General features: G+C 37.0%; 1 protein-coding gene across 5 annotated transcripts in view; it reads right to left on the bottom strand.

Moving 5' to 3' along the window:
* The window catches only part of Mef2a (myocyte enhancer factor 2A), a 120,655-nt gene that overhangs the window by 102,941 nt on the left and 995 nt on the right, over nucleotides 1–16,719 (bottom strand). The gene's annotated exons all lie outside the window — the stretch shown is intronic.

Raw genomic sequence — 16,719 nt, 5'->3', positions numbered from 1 at the left:
AATGTATTAAAAGCTATCTATTCACAATAAAACATCCACACTCATAAAGAAAAGAGTGGAAATTAGCAAATTAGGGATGAAGGGGTAACTTCTTCAATCCAGAAAGGGCACTTACAGAACACCTATAACTACACCATCATTGATGGTAGAAACAGACACCTCTATCTTTAAGATCAGCAACAAAACAGGGATGCCCAGTCTCATCATTTCTAGTCACCATTTGGGAGGGGGGTCCTAACAACTGCAATAGTGCACACCTAACATGACAACATACATAGAAAATGCTAAAAGATTATAACAACGTGACTAAAATTAAAGTGAGTCTTGCAAGAGCAAGACACAAACTCAAAACTAATTGCTTATATGCCAATAATGCCAAATACAAAATTCAAAATTTGTTTAAGAATTATTTTTACTATTTTTATAACATGTATGTTTCTGTCTATAGGTATGTATGTGCATGTAAGAAAAGGTGTCAGAGGAGGTCAGAGGCTACTGGAGCTGGAATTACAGGTGCTTGTGAGCCACTGAGTATGGGGGCTAAGAACTCAACTTGGATAGTCTGTTTTTTACCTCTGAGTCATCTTTCCAGGCCCAAAATTTTAAATTTTAAAACGTCATTTTATTTTAGCCTCAAAAACATAATACATGTAAAGACAAATTAATAACACATGTGCAAGATTAACATGGTGAACACTGAGAAATGCTAAAAGAAACTAAGAAAATCCAAAATAAATGTAGATGCTATGCTCATTTATCTGAATACTCAATACCGTGATGACAGAGAGTCTGCTCAAATTACCTACAGATTCAGTCTATTTGCAATCAAATTTCCAGCAAATATTTTTATAAAAACTGACACGGGCAGGGAGATGGTGATACACTCGGGAGGCAGAGGCAAGTGGATCTCCATGAGTCCAATGCCAGCCTGATCTACAGCATTAGTTCCAGAACAGCCAGGGCTACACAAAGAAGCCCAGTGTGTATGTATGTGTTGGGAGGGAAGAACCATTCACTGACGTGGTCCAAGCGTACACCTTTAATCACAGCATTTCTGTGAGTTCAAGGTCAGCAAAGGTGACAAAAGGAGACGTTGGCTCAGAAACAAAAAATGAAAACAACAACTGACAAGGCAATTCAAAACTGACAAAACAGAAGCTATGGTTTGAATATAGAATGTTCCTCACAGGCACATGTTTTTTAACTGTTGACCCCCAGTTGGTGGTGCTGTTTTAGAAGATTCTGGAACATTTGAAAAGCAAGGTCTAACTGGGAGGAAGTGGATATCTAGGGGTTGGGTTTTAAGGCTTATAGCCCCAGTTCCTGCCCCATCTCCTTCCTTATCTCCCCAGAAGTGAGCAAGCAGCCCCATACTCTTAGTACCACAGTTAATAGTCACTCTGGCCACTACATCTTCCACACCACTGGACCACAAGCCATGAGCCAAAACAAATCTTTCCTCCCTCTGTCGCTTTTGCCAGTTACTGGTTCAGAGTTAAAAATAACACAACCACTAAAACAATTTTATGAATAATCAAAAATAAGAGGGCTAATTCTATCTGATTTTAAGACAATGTAATACTGTGCCCTTGTAATTAAACACCCCCACACACACAAATCAGTTGAAACACACACACACACACACACACACCCCTAATCTTCAACAGAGGTACCAGGGAAAGAAAAGTCTTAGCACAAATGATATTTGGACAAACAGACAATAACATTAATTGCCATTTTACAAACATTGACTCAAAATAAATTATAGTAAACACAGGGCAAAAATTCTAACTGGAGGCCAGTGAGCTGGCGCGTCAGGTAAAGGCTCTTTGCCATCAAGCCTGACAACCCAAGTCCAGTAACGGGAATCAACAAGGTGGAAGGAGAGAACCAACTCTTACAGGTTGTACAGTGTGTGTGTGTGTGTGTGTGTGTGTGTGTGTGTGTGTGTGTGTGTGTGTGTAAGGAGAAATGAAAATTAAAAGGGTATATATTTCACAAACCTTAATTTTTTTCCCAATTCTGCTAAAAGACATAGGTTTGTATACCAAAACCAGGTACCTTAAATGGACACTTGGCAAAGATGAAGTTAACCAAAATTGAAAGCTGCTCTTTGAAAGAAATTACTAAAGATAAAACAAAAATTATCCATAATACAATGGAGATAGTTCAAAAGGGCTTTTTATCAGAAACCGTTCTAGTTTCTTGTTTGAATTTCTTGCTTATTATGAAACAGGGTCTCACTATGTATCCCAAACTGGCCTTCAATTGGCAATCCATCTACCTCAGTATCCAGAGCATAGGATTACAGGTATGTGTCAAGCACAAACTATCATGAAAATACAAAGATTTCTTACATAAAAATACAAAGAAACCAATTTAAAATAGGCACAAGATTCATTTCACCAAAAACGTGGATAGTCAGTAAATAAATAATGAATATTAAATATTATTAGTCATTAAGGATATGCAAGGAGCAGTATAGCTTGATTTTTAAGAATTTAACATCAGAAGTTACCTTTTCAGAAAATGCCACAGACTAGATTGCTATAAGAATAAAAAATAACACAGGAAACCCTTGGCTGAATATAGTAGGCCCTATAACTCACATATTTGTAAAAGCAAGGCATTTTCAATTTATACTATGGACATAAGCCTTTAAGTTAACAACCTTGTTTTTTCCTGAAAAAAAAAGCATTATGATTCTAACAATAATCTAATCTATAATAATAATCTCACAATAATCCAGAGCTAGCATGCACATACTGTGAGAATAAGGCATGAATATTCAATTTTGATTTGTTTATTTCTCCTCCAAAACATTCTAGAGCCTCATTAGTAGGTGAATGCAAAAGTCGCTTCCTAACTAAAACGTTTATAGCAATTGACAGTATAAGTCAATCGATTCCCTACCTAAAATAAGAGATTTCAGAGTGCAATAGTGATAGTATAACTTACTCTAAAATATTCCATTTAGTTTTTTTAATGGAAAGGAAAACCATACACCATAACTTGACATAGAATGTTGTTACTGAAGAATAGCTGTGAGTGAAGGTGGTATATTCAAAACCCTGCACTTGATCTCTGGAGCTGTCACACACTGGACTAACACAAGGCTTTGTAGGAAAGAGACTAGTAAAGGTGCCTGAGGGCCATTCTAAAAGAACATCAAAAACACAAAAGCCATTCTAAATCTGAAAATACTGGAATAGTGTCCAGGCAGAAAAGAACACAAAAGGAAGAAATTCTAAAACCCTGGAGTTATGAAGAAACAGGAGTCATGTAAGAGTCTAGGTGCTATGTAAAAGGATACTCTCAAGTACACAACTCCTAGAGGAACAAGGCCAAAAATGAAGATAGAAAAAAAGGATCATAGGAAATTGTATAATAAAGAAAAAGAAAAAATGGGAAAAATCATGGCTGTACAAGACAAGAGAGAATCATAAAATTGGGATCATACAACCCTTTTCCAGCTATTAAAACAGACAAAAATAAAAAATAATTGCTGAAAGCAGCAAAATAGTTCTACACTATCAGCAGAGGAAATTATCACCTTATGAACACAGTACAGTCCATCAAAACATGAAAAATTTAAAAATAAAACTCAGAAAAATCAGGAAATATATATCAAAAAGGAAATACTCAACCCAAATCAATCACCTCAGAGAAGGTAAAAGTGATTGGACCAATATTCTAAACGGGATTGAGATCAAACAAGCTTTAGAGGATATGAAAGTCACCATGAATTAGAAATCTAAAATTAAAAACAAAATATATAAAATACATAGAGAAATCAAGGATAGTTAAATTCATAGCTGAAAGTAAGGAAGGAATACAAATCAGTTCAGAAATGTAGCACAAATAGCAAGATATAAAAGGGAGAATTGACTCAACAGAGTAAAAACAGCTCACCACACATCTTATTAGATGCATGCATCCATATCTAGTGTTGTTTCACTTGATTTCTGTAATTCTCCTTCAGCTTCATAATAACTCACAAGCCAGAATACTTGAGACATTCATTCACATGAGCAAATGGTTTCCACTGTAAGGTGCCACATTTACGTACTTACGTATTACTTAATTGAACATGGCTGAAATTACATTATTTACCCTTTCTTTTCCTGTGTCACTGGCAAAGTTTCTGAGTTTGTTTCCCTAACCTCACTGATCTATGAACCTATATGGTTCTCTAATAGGAACACATGTGCTGTGTTACAAAACTGTGTGTGTACATGTGAGTCAGTATAACACATAGTTTTAGCACCATCTACTGAAGAAAGAAGGGAGAGAAGAAGAAAGGGAGGAGGGACGAAAAAAATAAGTAAATCTCACTGCAGCAATGAACACATCAGTATCCAGATGTGGGTTTCTAAATACCATCCTCCAAAACAGGAAGCCAAGGATCTCTAAAAATGATTCTAGGGTTGAGATGGAGAGCTAGACAACCTGGAGTTTCTTGTAAGAGAGTGTTCAGAAAGAACACGTTATGTCAGAAGGACACAGGAGAAAGGGAGAAGCTTTTCAGTGGTCAAACTAGAACAATCTGAACAACATGATCTACAACACAAGATTAACATTTATAAAATAACATGGGCATCTTTGAGTCTGAACTGATAATAATGAATCAAATGTAAGTGAATGAAAAGGAACACTCTTCATCAGTTATCAATGAATAAATAATTATGGTAGAAAGGAACTACAAAATCAGCAATAGGTAAATATTCTCAGTAATAGATGAAAAAAATGAATGGATAAGAGTGTGAAGAGACACTGGAAATTAGCAGAGCCTCAATATATCTTCCTGATATATCTTCAATATATCAATTATAAAGAGAAAACATGACCTCACAGAGAAGACACCAAACCCCATCCTAATTAAGTCAACAGATAATATCAGTAATAGGACACTGACATTATATACTCCGGACTCAAAACATACCTCCTAATGGAATACTGTTACTTCAGTGACTACTTCAAAAAATGCCAAATCCCAAACATGAGGGAAGCATCAGTGAAATCTACACAGCAGGGCAATATACAAAATAATGACAGAACTCCTTAAGAGCATCTTTAAGGACAAGGAAAGACTGAAGATAAGAGACTTAAGGAGACGAAAGAGACACAAGGATCCTAGAACAGAAAAGAGTTCTTAGTAGACAAATTGATAAAAATTTAATAGTTTAATGGTACCATACCATGATTGTGTCCCTGGTTTCAATACACTATAAACTATGGTTTTAGAAGACGTCCAACATTAAAGGAAGCTTCAGAACTTCTTTTACACAAGCATTCTACACTATTTTTTTCATGTTTTATTCCCCCTAACTATATTTCACAGTCAATCAAAGTTGTCTATTGCTGTGAAGAACTTTTAAAAAAATACATACATTGGTCCAATTTATAAAAACACTAAGTAAATTAAGATAATTCCTATGATAATTCAAAACAATGTATCAATGGCACAGCACCCCATCACTTTGTTCCAATTAACATCCAATATGTTGTACTAGAAAGAATAAAATATATACATACAGAATGACTTTTGTGGGACATAAATGAGTATTGCAGAGTTCAATGCCATGTACTATCTGGTAATATATATGTCATTTTAAAAGTCCAAGTTAAAAATACAGACTATAAATAATGATTAGGACAATACTAAGATGTCCACTGATCCATTACATTATTCACTTCATTTTAAAATTTTAATTAAAATATAATTACATCATTTCCCCCACTTCTCTTTTCTCCGTTTAACATCTCTCATTTCCCCTCCCTTTAACCCGTTCCATGTATGTCCCTCTCCTCTCAAAGTCATGGTCTCTTTTTTATTATTGTGCATAAATTATACACGTGTAAATATATAAAACATTTACCCCAATCATTTGTAAATTTGATGTTTCACAATTTTTAGCCACTACTTAACATCAGTTTTAATAGCTGAAGCAATTTAGTTACTTCTGGGTAGTCATTTTTAATGTCTGGAGCATTAAATAATCTCCTGCTTTGTTTGGGGGGAAATGTCTTTATTGGAAAGGGTGTTTTGTTTTCACTTGAGAAGGCAAAGCATCTCAATACAGCATCTGAAATTTTTTACTTCTATTTTCCGAAGCCAAACACTGAATATCTTGAAATTATTAAGACAGGGTCTCCCACCTTAGGGCAGACACATCCTCAGAATTTTCTCCCCTAATAGGTAAGTCCTTTCACTTCCCTAACCACTTTGTATCTTTGTTTCCATTCCTCTTTCAACACCCATTAGAGGGCAGAATTCCTAAGCCCTGTCATTACTAAGATCTATTGCACCTCTAGTAGTAAAGTTACACACTATGCTCTCTGACTACATCTGCTAGGGCATATCTGAAATCTCTTCCCTCTGTACTTCCTCTACCAGTTAACAGTCCATTCCTTCCACAATTGCCCAACTATACACCACATCACTGATTCCTTTAGTCCTATTTCTATATGTCAAATACATTTATTTCTTCAATCCTTTCCCTGCTACTGTTATCCAAGTTACTTTTCCAGTTTAAACCTCCTAATCATTCTCTCTGGCCATCAAACTCAACCATTCCAAATGTTAAAACAAGTCTCCACAGTGCAACCACATCATGTCACCCCCACGCCCCATGCTGGGAATCAAACCCAGGGCTTTACACTTACTCTACTCGGACAGAGCTCTAGCTAGACCCATCCCATAAGCACTGTTTCTTTGACTAATTTCTTCCTTGGCTTAAGATGTTTCTAATTCATTGGATAAAGTACAAATACCTTAACAAAGCTGAAAGATTTTTCATAACCTGGTCCCTACTTAACCTTATCTTCCACTACTATTAGATGCATGCCCTCTTTTCCACTTCCTACTCAGTTGTTGGAAGAAGGGAGCTTGTTGGTTCCCGGCTGCCTGGCTAGCTTAGACCAAAATAACCACACAGAAACTGTATTAATTAAATCACTGCTTGGCCCATTAGCTCTAGCTTCTTATTGGCTAACTCTCACATATTAATTTAACCCACCACAAGGCCATGGCCTACCAGCAATGTTTCAGCACATCTATCTCCAGCAGCGTCTCTATGGCATCTCTGACTCCGTCCATCTTTTTCCCAGCATACAGCCTAGCTTTCCCACCCAGTTCTGTTCTTCCCTGCCATAGGCTCAAAACAGTTCTCTATTCTTAATCAATAAAATCCACACAAAGACAAAAGGACCTCCCACACCACTTCCCCTTTCTGTTCAAACAAAAAGGAAAGTTTTAACTTTAACATAGTAAGATTACATATAACAAAACAGTTATCAAGCAAGAATTACAGTTACAACATTTATATCTACTAAATCTTTTATCATATCTAAGCAAAATTATAACTATCTATCTATTCTTCAACTCCATCAAAGTCTCCAGAAGGATATAATATTAGCTAAGTAAACAATAAGTCCATTGTTAAGTCAACTTCCAAAACTCTAGAATTGACAGAGACATATCGCTGCCTGGACAGTCACCCAAGGTTCTTCTGTACCACTGGGTTAAATCTTCAGCCCACAGGCCCATAGTCCATGGAGCAGAAAATTTCAAAGACAGTTCCACCTATATTGGCAATCTGTCAGTCACTTTCTTCTGTGTCCTGCAGAATGTCTAGCAGACTCTTTCATGAAGCAGGAACCCGAAAGGATAGTCTGAACTTTAGGCAAGTTCAGCAGTCATTTCCCTGCAGGTGCCACATATCCAGTTCATCAAGCAGTCCAGGCAAGAGCAGCCTCCTGCCCAAATGACTAACCAACTCCATAAGGAGCTTCTTCAATGCCCATCATCCTCTTGAAGTAGCTTGGTGCTGCAAGGAGCACTACTGAGTCTATGGTGCTCTCAAGTTTCTTTAAAGCAAACTGAATTGTTATCCTTCACACACATCTAGTCAACTCTATTCTCCCTCTTTACGAGTCCCATTCACATTTTTTGTTTTGTTTTTCTTGAAGAATGGTATATCTTTATTTAAAAGATTCATAATGGATGAGGCCCTGTGAAATTTCTCCCTTCCATGTTAAGTATGTCTATTGGTTTTGTACTTCTTTGGATCTTGTTTATGTAGCCATGATGTTAAGGTATCATGGGTATAGCTTCCCTGTCATGTCTTGGAGACATGCAGCAGACTTCCTGGTTCTCTGGCTCTTACAAACTTTCTGCCTACTCTTCCTAGATGTTCCCTGAGCCTTGGGTGCAGGAGCTGTGTTGAAGAGCTATCAATTAGGCTTGAATTCAGATATCAATTCCTTGGAGCTAAATATTCTTGGCTTTTGAAACTGGCTTAATTGTTCCTTCTATGTGTTTCCAAAATATTTCACACTGTATGCCTTCAACACATCAAAACCAAGCAATCAGCCAAAGCGGAATACAAACACATGTTATCTCCAACATTCTCAGCTAACTATAAAAGCCAAGCCTTGCTCACATATATTCCCCAGCACTTCAATGAAACAAATAAATAAAGTACAGAAAACTAAAGTAAAATTATCAAAGTAACAGAATGATTAGCAAAATAATTCTAACTCTGATTCTTAACTCAAGAGCAAATATTCTTTGCACCATACATTGTGGCACTTAATTTTACTTCCATAAAAAAATTATGTTAATTAGGTATATAGTATGTGACAAAATTAATAAAGATTTAGATGTAATCTCATTTTATAATTTGGTAAGAAAATTATAAAGCAACAATATCAAGATTACACATTGATATTCATTAATTACATATTTTAATCACAAGAATTAGATTGTTTAAAAGCAAAAAAATTTAGGCTATCATTTACTCTGATATAGCAAAGTTATAAACTAAACACATGAGTTAGTAATTCACTTAAAAGAACAGATTCTACAAAAGTAAAACATAACAAACATGAGCATTAATTTTCATATGAAACAACATTGAATCATTTTGATTATATATTAAAAGCATATGGCTAACTACCATGTTCAAATTATTATAAAACACACTTATTGAGCATATAGAGACATACGAAATAGGATCCTCTTCCCAGGAAGCTCAAAATACAATTTGGAAAACAAGGACCAACCCCTGAAGAATTAAGTAGAAGAATCAGGAGCAAAGAGTCATGCATTACTTGAAACTGTTAACATTTCAAAGGGCTGGAGAGTAAGCTTTAGTGATAGCAATGGCCTGCCTGTAGACAGGCCCCTAGATTTGATGGTAGAGAGGGGGAACTTTTTCTCCCAAGTTCTGGGAATAGAAAAACAAAACTACAATCTACCCCCTGAGGAACCAATGTAAATTAGACATTCCTTAGTTTGACAAGTTGAAAGGACCCTAAAACAATTTAACTTCGATGACATTGTCTACTGTCCAGTTCTCCATTTCTTTATACTCATATTTACTTAAAGGGATGGGAGGTGTAGCTGAGGAGAGGGCTCAGCACTGGCTGCTCTCCCAGAGGCCATAGTTCAATCTCCAGTACTCACAACACAGTGGCTCACAACTGTCTGTATTTCCAGTTCTAGGGGTTCCAAAATCCTCTCTGGCCTCTGTGAGCATCAGGCACTCAAAGCTATACAAAGATATACATGCAGGCAAAACATCCGTACATACAAAATACTTTTTAAAAAAAAAAATCACAAAATTATGTTATAACTAACTCTAGAATAGCAGCAAGAAAATCCTAAAATCAGTCCAGACTATCTTATTGTTCTATAAAATAAGGAATGATCCAAAAATGAGAACATGTCAAAACAAGCAATGAGTGAAACCAAATAGTTACCACTGACCAAAATTAATAGAGAATAACCTATGTGATTAAAAAAGAACCTATGAATTCATATTGATACCAATGAAACAGGTGAGAAAGAAAATCCTTTCACAACAGAATGGAGTACCCACCAAAGAGCGTAAAAGACGCCAGAGAAAAACCCCATCTGCCATCACTGTGTGTGTACCTGACTCAAGCAAAAATCACCAAGGAACACCAAAACCATTACCTGAACATTTTGGGGTACACTGAAACAGATGCTTCAACAACAACAAAGGACACCCTTTATAATAGAAAACCCTGGTAGGCAAAACTTTCACTGAGCAATCACAGTAAACAGCACAATCATCATCAGGCTGACATTCAATTACCTTCTGATGAGATGAAGCACATGTCATCACTTAACATGAAATTGTGCCAGAAGGACATTACCTGAATGTAATTACGAAGAAGCAAACGAAGAAATTTTAAATGATCAACAACCCTACCAAAATAAAGGCCCTACATTCTTTAAAACTATTAATGTTTAGAAAGACCAAAAATGGTGGAAGAATTTTCAGATTTAAACAATGCAAAAGCACTAACAACTAAATGCAAGACATAACATTAGAGGAAAAATGCTATTAAAATTTTTACTGACACAGCTGGAGACTATTTGAAAATGATTTGTGTCAAATAATAATATCAACATTAAACTTCTTACACCTACCAGAGAATGATTATGGAAGAATGTGTTCCAGTTACTAAGAGGTACTAGATGAAGTACTTAAGAGAAAAGAATGACAATGTGCGTAACTTAATCTCAAACAATTCAATCATAAAAATAATGGAAAAGGGAGCAAAAGGAAGGGAGGGAGGGAAAGAAGGAGGGAAAGAAGGAGGAATGGCGAGACAGAAAGAGAGAAAGAGAGAGAAGAGAAGAGAAAAAGGAGAGCTATACAGCAGGTTTATGGCATCACAGTACAGTGTATGTTAAGAACATGTTTGTTATGTGCTTTCCTGGTTAGCAATGAACACACACATTCATGCAGCATTTCCAGCCATTATTATACAGGCACCTGTATGTTTGGTCTTAGCTGTGTTTCTGATCTTAATCAAATAAACATGCATCCCCAGCATTCTCCAGAAGATGTAATCAGGGAGCTTCAAACTGTAAATAAAGCAATGATGTTTCTAGGATCTGTGGTTGCTCTGTAAACACAGAGAGTGACAAAAAAAGGAAGTGATAAAGCAAACGTGGCAAATGTTGACACCTGGCCAGCCTAGATGATAGATCACTTTATTACTCTTGTACTTTCTCAAAGCTGGAATTTTTTCCAAAATTATTTTTTAAGTCTCTGTCGAAACTAAAATTTTACATTTTGGAAAAATAAGTCATATCTGAAAAGAAATAACTACTAGTTTCTTTGCTCCCTTTCATAATTCATGTGATCAAATTAAATCTACCATCATTAACAAAAAGGTCTTCATTATCAAAACAGACCATATACTAAAGTAGTACCCAATTTGCAAAAGCCTACCTTTAAATCAACTCTATCATATGGAATAATTTTCACTATCACAAATGATGGTAGGTCCTAGTGTTAGCCACAAGTTTCAAATTTTTCCTTAGCAATACAGTAAACTAGTAATGTGTTTCTTGAATACTATGTTAAACTGGAACCTTTCTGAAATAATAGGTAAAATTAGCTGGATAAACTGAAAGGAGAGAATGGAAGCAGGGAGAATTTGGTTGAGTAAGGAGCAGTAAGATTATACATTCCAAAACAGAAATACATACACCCTTTAGTCAGCAGGGCTACCATCACCCTATGAGAAGGCAAACCAACTCTCAAGAAATGCCACTGGTCCTCAAGAGCTCTCAGATTCCTCCCTTTATAATGATGATGAAACTACTTACAGAAAGTGCATGTTAGGGTTTATGATCTAGAAAGCAAAATTTTAAAAATCTGAATTGAGAAAATGGGATGTCAGTTATTTCAGTTGATTAGAGGAACCAACTTCAACATTTCCTCAGAATTCACTCCTTATCAACAGGACAGTAGATACAGACCATAGGTGAGCTGGTCTCTGATCTAGCAGGAGAATGGAATCAATCACAATACCCTAAAATGAGATTTATTCTACAAATAATCTATGTACCTAGAGCTTTGGAAGGCATACAAGAACAGAGAGAAAAATTCATCAAGAGAGAGTAAAGCTGGAATCTTGGACAAGATAACATTCGAACTAGGACTTAAAGGGTAAGTAGTTCAGAAAAATCTATGAGCAAGGGAACGTTTCAAACATGGGAGAAAACATGAACAAAAATACAAAAATCATTCATTCCAATACTCCATATCTTCAAGTGCAGGCAGTGTACTGTGAATGACTGACAAGATTTCGCTGCCTTTGTGGAACTCATATTCAGATAATGGGGAAAAAAAAGACCACAAATATAGCAAAAACTGAACAAATCAGGCTACACAGAAGTGTCTTAAAGGAAATAATCCATGTGTAAGTGTCCTGGTTAATTGGGGGGGGGGTCAATATGACACTAGCTTGTTCTCTGTAAAGAACCTCAACTGAGAAAATGTCTCCATCAGATTGTCCTATGGTCAAAGTTGTAAAGTATTTGCTTGATTAATGGTTAACATAAGAGGGCCCAGCCCACTGCAGGTGGTGACACCCCTGAATAGGTGGTCCAATACTGTGTAAGAAAGCAGGTTGCACAAGCCATGAACAGCAAGCCAGTAAGCAGCACTCCTCCACGGCTTCTGTTTCAGTTCCTGCCTCCAGGTTCCTGTCATGACTTCCAAGCACTTGAGGGATGGAAGCTGGAGAATCAGGAATTGAAGGTCATCCTCAGCTACAAAGCAAGTTCTAGACCACCCTAGGCTTGACTCAAAAAAGAATTCTTATCTAGAAAGTTAAAAAGTAGGAATCATCACCTTGAAAACACAGGGCTATTTCAATAAAGAGCGCACAGCTGGTCTAAGCTGAGGCAGAGAAACCAAAGGTTAATGGCTAACAGTGAGGCTGGAAAGATCAAAATGGAACGATCTTATGAGGTGAAGCCATTGCTAACTGCAGACACAGTAGCAAACAGCAACACTACAGGAAAAATTACTGCATGCTATGCAATCAGTCCTTCTACTATGACATACACACACATTTTACGAAATCCCTCCACAACTCTATGGAGTCAATGTTATAGTCGGTATTTTAAACAATGAGCCAGCCTCAAACAGATAGAGGACTTCTCAAAGAACACATGTACAGTTGTTATTTTCACTTAACAGTCTGATTTTAGAGGGCTATCTCTTAACCCTGTCTTACAGTCCCTCTGCGTATCTTCCACGCGCCTTCTCAAACAAATCCAAGCTATTCTGCATATGAATGCTGCCAGCGACAAGAACAACAAGGAGAAAAGGACCAGCTCACAAAACAAAAAGTCACCACCCATTACTGAAAACATTTCTCAAAGCATATAAATTTTATGAATTTATTTCTGCATAGAAAATGAAACTAACATTAATCCAAAACAGTCATTAAAAGATGTGCCTTGAAGGGCTGAGCATGAATGATACCCTGGGTTTGATCCTCAGTCATATAAGAAAAAATAAGCCTTGATATTTGTTAGAAATATGATTAATGTCTGATTTTTACCGATGTTAGAAAGTGCACTCTGGTTTCTGCACCAAGTTCTAACCAATGGAAGTAAATTACCTAGTACTATACAATACTGTATAAATACAATGTGCCATCTCACACACAGCCTAATGATTGAGACTTAGATGTGATTTTACCTTTAGTCATTACTAAGACATTCAATATTAAAATTAAATGTGATATTTATCAGCTAGATCCAGTAAAACAAATATTGCTAACAGTTTGTAAAAAAAAATTCATATAAAAGTATTCATTAAATTAAAGCAGCACAGATCCTATGCTATAAGACTTTCAAATTAACCAATAAGCTTATGCTATTTAATCATAATAAACTGGACGGAGGGTGTGCTTATCATATGGTACACAGATAAAGTAAACGCAGATGAAGTCATTTGGCTTCACAGACCAGGCAAAATGAAGTATGAAAAAAAAACCAGAGATTACTTACTAATGAAAAGCTATTTCAAGCATATTTATTCCAGGTAGGTGAACAATTTTTTCTTCTAAATTCAAATGTTAAAGGCCATGTCTGTACTCTCATGACTAATATAAGACATAATTCACTGAAGATATTCAAATCTAATTCTAAAACAATTGAAGTAGAGACTAGAATCAAGTCACAGTCACAGATGAAAACTCTAACGTAAAACAGCCAATGAAAACATTTTCTGTATGATCTATTTTTCCAGCATGCACACAAGAGCGCTCTCCTATACCAAGTCCTTGTGTCACTAAGTGTTCTCACACTGACAAACATAAACAATCTTCCTAGGAAAAGATACATGAAAGGAAGGAAAGAGGAAAACAAGGTAACATGCTTTTGTGTACCAAGGCTCAAGCAGTGAGCTATGAACTCATCTCATTTAAAGTCTAATGCCATGGGACAAGTGGCACAATTCCACTTTACTGATGCTAGTTCATTAGTTTTGTCAGTAGTAAAGTTGGCATCAAAATCAAGATCTGACTAAAAAAAAAAAAAATCAAAGAGCCTTCCTTCAAGGCTTGCAAATCAGAATCTTTGCATGAGCTTATCTATCTTAGAAATTCAATTCAATTTCCCATTTACTCTTCTTTACTTAAACTGAAGAAGGCATCCACTTCTCAATTTATGAATAACACATTTATGAGTATTTTTAATCTTGTAAAAAAGCAACAGTGGTCATTTTCAATACACAAAGCAGTATTCTCGTTGACAAAAAGTTTACACTATACTTTGTAACATTCTTATGAACCATGAGTTTATCTTTAAAGGGGGAGTATAATATGGTAATACAGAATGTTAGAAATTTAAATACCTCAGAAAATCCATGATTTTCATACTGTATGTTACAATGAATTCGTCTTCTTACCAGACTAAAAGATGCAAGAGGAAAACTGATGGTTTTCCAAGTAGACTGACAAGCATGCTACTTTCCAAAAACAGATTTGATTGTGGACCCCTCCTAAATCAGAACACCATGTACTAAGATTTCACTTAGCAAACATGACCTTCAAATCCAAAGTTACAGTGAATAAAATACAGAAACATTGCATTTCCAGTTACAAAAAAAAAGACCTTTGTCACATATACCTGCTGCGGAAACATAAAAACTACATAGAGAATTAAATTACTCTCAAGGCATAATTCCCCATGCTAACGTTACAATCATTTTTAAGCCTCAGCTCTTCCCTCCTTTGATCTCCCTCCAACTTTTCAATTTAATATCTTATTAGAAGAATAAAGAGCAAGTTTACCTTCATGAAATACTCTGACTTTATGTCTAACAACAGTACGAATGGAAGGCGATAGGTAGGTACGGTTGTCTTTGGAGAGGTCACTGTTATTCACAAGCCTTGACAGTTTTAGTACACACATATTTCTCACAACACTCTTGCAACAAGAATTATTAATCTAGAGTCTGCAAGCACAAAAATAGCCAGTTTCCACCATTTTAACATTATTTAACTCAACCTTTGCAACAATATGTACTGAGAATTAAAAGTAATTCAAGTTCAATAAATTCACAACACAAAGTAATTGTACTATTTTATACGACATACAGATATGTTCCAGTAAGCACTCCATTTGTATAGCACTGCATTTACTATCATTAAAATCATCTTTGGGGGAACTCGTCTCCCTAAAAGTTATCATTTACAAGCAAAGAAATAAAGTCAGAGCTCTGACGATACAAAAATATACAAAAACAAGACAAACGTGGATACACAAGTGTCACAAATAGCATAATAATTGCTTCATCCTCATTTTCTAAATCCACATTTTAAAAAATGTCATTTTTGTATGTTTGGGGGGAAAAACTACTTTGTTTACCTTTTCCACAGACTGTTCAAGCACTGCCAAGGTAACACAGATTTTAAAACTGACAAGTAGACTACTTAGCAGTTGCCAAAACAACGCAGCTGGATTCTTAAAGGGAAAGTACTCTTGTGTAATATACACCTAATTACTGCTTTAGAGAACCTCACTGTCACACAGTAATGGATGATACAAGACATAAAGGAGACACAGCGCGCTACAAAGTTGAAAACTGTTATACAATATTAGTTTTAAAATACGTATACCGTTGTCAACACATCGCAGCGGGTCTTGTAATTGCAGCTGCTGGAATCCCAATTTCATAGTAAACTAGCGTTAAGGCAATGTTGTATTCAATCTACACACAGTTCCCTACTGGATCTTGACAGGAGGCTAGGAACCTATTTAAGGTCTGAGCAAGAATTTGATAGTTACACTTTCTCGGGGAGAGGGAGGAAATGCTAATTCAGAAATGCTCACCTTCCCCAAACTTGTCTGCGTGATCACCTATCTCTCTAATCCTCAACTGTCCAAAAACAGATGATATAGAACCCAAAGGTAAAGTTTCCATCTCACCACGCGCCCCCTGCGCGGCAGATCTACTCGGTCGCGGCGGGCAGGGAGCGGGTCCCTTCTGCAGCCCCTACTTCCCGAGACCTTGGCCCGCACCCGCAGGTGCTCGGAGCCCGGCCGCCGCCCGGGCCAGCCCGACACACACCCTGCCGTGGACATCCCCACGGCGGAGTTCAGCCCCCTACCTTCCGCCCCAGCGAACTAACCTTTCTCCGAAGCAGAAGTGCGAGCACAGGGCCGGACACCCCCACCCCGCCCCGCACCGGAGGTCTAGCGCTGGAGGACCCCGCGGTACGCGAAGCTACAGAAATGGACCGAGCGGCTCCACGGCCCCCTGGGAACTCCGTCAACTTTCAGGGAGGAGCGGTGCGACGCGGCGGGGGCCCCCCGAGGAGGCGCGCTCGGGAAGGCGGCCCACGACGGTCTCACCCCCCTCCACGGCCCCC

The sequence above is a fragment of the Microtus ochrogaster genome, chromosome 22 (genome assembly GCF_000317375.1).
Source record: "Microtus ochrogaster isolate Prairie Vole_2 chromosome 22, MicOch1.0, whole genome shotgun sequence".
Taxonomy (NCBI): Eukaryota; Metazoa; Chordata; class Mammalia; order Rodentia; family Cricetidae; genus Microtus; species Microtus ochrogaster.
The sequence above is the reverse complement of the archived record's forward strand: the minus strand, read 5'-3'. Positions and strand labels throughout refer to the sequence as shown.